Genomic DNA, 6,000 nt, shown 5'->3' with positions numbered 1-6,000 from the left:
TACCCTGTTCCACAAGAGAAAGATGATTCAAGAATGCATTGACATTCAACCAATGACTGAAACGGTAACAAATAATAATACTGACGATGATAATAATGATAACAATAGTAATATGATATAATATGATAAAATTACTAACCCTAACCTCGTTCCCAGGGTCTCTCATCTTCCCGCCCCCTGGAGCGAGCAAGGAGACCCGTGGAGCGAGCGTGGAGCGACGCTCTCTTTGAACTAGATTTTGGTCGCCGCAAACGCTACATACAATATACAGACTGAGTTAGTGGCCTTAAATCTCACAGACCGAGGTTATCGCATGATTCGCCGTTATCTGATACGCCTTTATGTGAGCAACTTTCAGTACCGATTCGCGAATTATCAGTATTGCCTTCGAGCTCTGACGGCAGCACCCACTTTCACACTGAAACTACTAGTTTAGATATCGCCATGGTTAATCAAATTCAAATTGATCTCGTCCTCGTTGCCTTTTATCTTTTTCGGAGGGCCATTGCAAAAGCACGTTCGCGTCGTCTCAAAAGGCTTCGCCTGTTTTTTGCTCAAGCCGACAACATAGACTTCAATCTCTGATAGCTTTGTTCATTTCAACACATGCGGAACGAGTGGTGTGGGTTTTCCCTCGTCCCCAACACTGGTTTGAGACTTAGCCCAACGATTGGTTAGGGGACTTTGATGATGAATGGAAACGTTATCTAAGAATTTCCAAGAGGACTTTTCAAGCCATAGTGGACAAAATTGGCCCAGAAATATCGAAAGGAAAGACTAGAGTTCTTTTTGACAGGATAAATGAGAATTAAAATGGCCTGTGTAACAATTTATTTGTGCAAGCACATAATTGGCTTAACTGATAAGCATTAGTTAACTCTCGAGATAAATCTTAATTTTTTTAGACGCTTTAAAATTCCAATAGATCTGGCTGAAATATTCATTGGCAGGGTACATATAAAGAAACGTAGTCTCTGAACGCTAATTTGCTTCGTTCAGGATATACAGTTTCCTCTTCTCGAATCCAAATGGGTAGAATTGAATCATGAATTTAATGTGCTAGCTGGAGAGCAATCAAGGTTATTTGTCTTCGAGCCGCAAGAAATTGCATGTTGTCCCGTGAATTCACATGACAACAGCTCAGATGAAGTACGAGAGGGTACCTACTGGTAAATCAAACTGACTCCTCACACTAACTCTTTCCAATTTAGTTGCAGTTTTTGATAATATTCATTTTACCTCATTATAAGTAACTTGCGGGTCATGACACGTTCTCAGGAAACACAAGCGTTTGTGATAAGACCTGGTCACCCCTTTACTTAAACTCGCCTTTCTTGCCTAAAGGCAAATACTTGTATGCTATTTCTCTGATGAAATCTTTTCCGTGCCCGTGTACAAATTTCATGTAGCATCACTGGTTAGGTTTGTTTTGGTTTTTTGTTTTTACATTTTTTACATGCAAATCTCGTTATGATAAGTAGTGAGGCAGAGGAAGAAATATTTTATAATTAAAAAATGTTTGCGCCAGAGAGAAACAGTTTCAACTGAATGTATCAATGTTTCCCGAGACGAAGTTGAGGTAAACATTATCAGCACACCTAAAACGTTACCAATTGCATGTGAACACAGCAGATGTAAATTTAAGTGCCACTCCCGCTAAAAGCGGTCCACTCGACTTCCCGTCCAAAAAAAAAATTTCCTTAATTTTTTTCCTATGAAAAGGGTTTAGGACACATCTTTCAAAAATAATTTGGCTATTTTCCAATTCTCTTTTATTGCCTCGCCACAAGCGAAAATAGACTTTTGGCTAGATCACCCGTGAAGACAACGATCGAAAGTGTAAATTTCACAGCTTTTGTCGAGCGCGCTGCGACTGCAAAATTGTAGCTCACGGAATTTTCTCTTGCTTCAAGTTACAAGCTATATTCTTTCAGTGCACAGACAAAATATGGAAACTTCCCTTGAAATCCTATTCACACCAGCGTGATCAGAAGAGACCCTTCCCTTCGACCTTAATTTGCATATCAAAAATTAACCAATTTAAAACAAAGAATTCTCAAAATGCAGGCGTAAATCGGACTAAAAGGACATATCGGAGGATAGTTTATACACAAATGAGGTTACCGATTGCCTCAAACCCGCGGGTATCTCTCTAGCTTTCATCCACCATCATCTTGAAAAAAAAACCAAAATCGATGTCTTTACTTATAATCGCGCACGTGTCAAAGCTCATTTGCATAATTCTGAAAAATGACCAAGATATGTCTTTGACCATTTAAACTTCGCTTGTTTGTCTTCTACGTAAAGTATTTTAGGTTTTCATAACAATTAGATGGAAAATAAATTCGAGTCATCCTAAAACGCTGCATAAACATGATCAGTCGTAAAGCTTGCATGACAAAGTAAACAAAGGCGATCGGAAGGCGCTTTGGCATTCTGGTCATTTCAGGCTACTGTGTTCCTTAAAAGGACACACAAACAAGTTAAAATACATGTACGTTGCGGTGTTATCAAAACAACCTTCCGCAAGAATTCTTACAGTTTCTACCGAGGTTTAGCATACGGAATGCAATCAACAGGCCCACCTTTCCGAACATTTGCTGCCATCATTACAGATTTTATGTTTTTACAATCCACAACGTTCTTCAGGGACAAGCTTAATCTTTCCCTTCGAATCAAACCCGGCCTGGTATATTGCATGACGTGATTATGCTAAACGGTACCAGTCCATTCGTTCCATGACTTGTTTCGCGTGTATGTAAATTGAAACTTAAAAGTACTTAAATAAATGTAACGAATTAGAACCAACTTGAAGTTATAAATGAACTGAAGTAAATTAAAGAATTGGGAATGGTATTTGAGCTTACACTGGTCTACCTTCACCCCCTGTTCAATATTTTTGAGGGGGTGAAGGTTCTAGCATACCTCGATCCACCCCTCTCGCTTTAGATAAGTCTGTCACTCACGTGTTTGTTTACCGGAGAGGAGAGGGTCTTCAGTTATTGATATGTTTTGAGAAATTTATCGCACAAAAATGTCTACTTGTTTCATGGAAAGCAAACATTGTAGTGGCTGTGGGTATTTAAGTGGAGTTTCAGCCCCGATATCTCTCCTGGAATGCCAGGACGACGTACCAGCGAAGTCCTCGAGTAAGAGTTAATTTTGCTTCGTTCCGGTCATTTTGGCCTGGAAATGGAAAATATAAAACGGATATGTTCTAAACATCGGAATTCTTTGGGAAAACACTGGAAATGCGGTATAAGTACTTGTTAGCATCCAGAGCACAAAGGAAAATGTGAGGCAGTGAAAGGAGGCCGAGTACGAAATAATCTTTATGCTCATATACCTCGACTTTATACTTATTAATTACCGGGGGTAATAAAATTAGTAATTACCAACATTTGCATCACATGACGAGTCAATTAATTAGCATAATCACGCAATACAATACATATTTGCCTGGCTGGTTTTGATAGTCGCAGGAAAAGGTTAAATTTGTCGCACAAGAACGTTGAGGACTGTAACAACATAAAATCTCTAATGATGGCAGCAAATTAACGTTCAGAAAGGAGGGCCCGTTGATTGTACTCCGTGTGCTAAACCTCGGTAGAAACTGCAAGAATTCTTGCTGAAGGTTGTTTTGTAAATAACACCGTAACGTACATGTGTTTTGTAAGACGCAGAGGTTGAGGCTTTGTAACAGCTTTTATTCGGCAATCAAAACTACGGCTAGCAACACATGCTTAGCAAAACAAAAAACCCGATGTTTCGTACGTGCAAAGTTCAAATACCTGAACGGTGTCCGATGTCAGCACGTGGCTGCATGGCGTGACATTACCTTATGTAACGCGATTCGATAATCATGTCTTACAAACAAAACTCTAAGCACAAATTTATGGCGTTCATTACTGTTCAAAACACTTTGAGCACATATTTGACTTTCTGACACCTTTTTTACGTTCAAGGGGATCAAATTCCTCTGTCAGATATCACGTCCTAAATTTTACGACGTAAAACCTTGTATTCTATTGTATGGCGTCAAATACACCGACGTCTATTTTACGGCGAGAATTCAATGATCGTTTAGTGCACTTTCAACGTCTTCAAAAGGAGGAGCTTCGCGTTACGACGTAAAATTCAATTTTGACTACACGTTACGTCGTAATTTATCAAATAAGTTTTACGTCGTATCTTTTACGACGTAAAATTTATCACCTTTATAACTTGTCAATCAAAACCTTGTCAAATAAGTTTTACGTCGTAACTTTTACGACGTAAAATTTATCACCTTTATAACTTGTCAATCAAATATGGCGTTCATTACTGTTCAAAACACTTTGAGCACATATTTGACTTTCTGACACCTTTTTTACGTTCAAGGGGATCAAATTCCTCTGTCAGATATCACGTCCTAAATTTTACGACGTAAAACCTTGTATTCTATTGTATGGCGTCAAATACACCGACGTCTATTTTACGGCGAGAATTCAATGATCGTTTAGTGCACTTTCAACGTCTTCAAAACGAGGAGCTTCGCGTTACGACGTAAAATTCAATTTTGACTACACGTTACGTCGTAATTTATCAAATAAGTTTTACGTCGTATCTTTTACGACGTAAAATTTATCACCTTTATAACTTGTCAATCAAAACCTTGTCAAATAAGTTTTACGTCGTAACTTTTACGACGTAAAATTTATCACCTTTATAACTTGTCAATCAAAACCTTGTCAAATAAGTTTTACGTCGTAACTTTTACGCCGTAACTTGTCAATCAAAAATGCTCACAATGTTTAATAAGTTAACTTCAAAGTCTTAATAGATTACCATTTTTAATTTTTCACAAGTTTCTTAATAGATTACGTAACCTCAAAATCCTGATACGTACAATATAAGTAAATTCTTTCCTTGGCTACCGTTGCTAAGATAGTTATCATTCGAGCCGAAATTTATTATAATCTCTTCCAGTTTTCATTTGCGTGCATAATTTTTGGACGAAAATTTGCTTTTATCACAAACACAAAATACAACGGAAGTGCCGATTTTCCCATTAACATTTTTTGGTTTTGCTTTTCGCTTTTTTTCTACAAATTATAAAGAAAGACAGACTAATCTATCTTAATAGATCTCGCTTTTTTTTTTTGTTTTCTTTTTTTTTTTTTGTTTTTTTTTTTTTGATGCAATGTAGAACCTGATAACTTGTAGTACACGAAACATTTACCACACAGCCCAATAGTTTATTCAACCTGACACCTTTGCTAATATATATTTTCTTTTTCCACTGGAAATACGTACCTGGGTTTATAAAGAAAAAATATTAAAGGATTAAAAAATGGAGCAAATCTTTCATAAAAATTTGTACTATCTTCCCCTGGAATTTGACAAAACCCAAGAACGAACACATGCATCATTTATTTCTGGGCCAAAGCTATGCACGAAAAGAATCCTACTTAGTGGTATGTAATATTTCTGAGATTTTGAAGGTATTTAGGTTGATCTCTTGGAATGAGTTACCTCATGCATTATAATACTATAATAAAGTTATAAATTTTATAATTACAGTAAATCCTCCATGATCGCTCCTGTGGATGGGGGGAGGGGGGGAGGATATTTTTTTGCAGTTTTTATTCGAAATTTAAATATCCGATTTTAACTATGTATTTGTACTTAATGAAAGCTGTTCCCTTCTTGCAACATTGAAAATTATCCCAACCTCTGGTATTTGTGCGTAGGGCAAGATAGTTCCTACAAGGTTTTTGCAGTGGTTTTCAGTCTTACCTGAACTAAACATGCATACTATAAGATATGTAACTTAAAAGGTCACCCCTCCTTACTTACCACTTGCCACTTAAATAAGACAAACAGTTGATCTATGTGCAAAAAGATCTAGATGTGACTTTCTTTCGAACGAAATTATGTGCTTGTTTTTCTTTTCCATAAGAGTAATATCTTATAATTAGAATGCGCTCATAGACATGTTGGCCGTTAGAGATTCTATTT

Source organism: Stylophora pistillata, chromosome 6 (genome assembly GCF_964205215.1).
Source record: "Stylophora pistillata chromosome 6, jaStyPist1.2, whole genome shotgun sequence".
NCBI lineage: Eukaryota > Metazoa > Cnidaria > Anthozoa > Scleractinia > Pocilloporidae > Stylophora > Stylophora pistillata.
The sequence above is the reverse complement of the archived record's forward strand: the minus strand, read 5'-3'. Positions refer to the sequence as shown.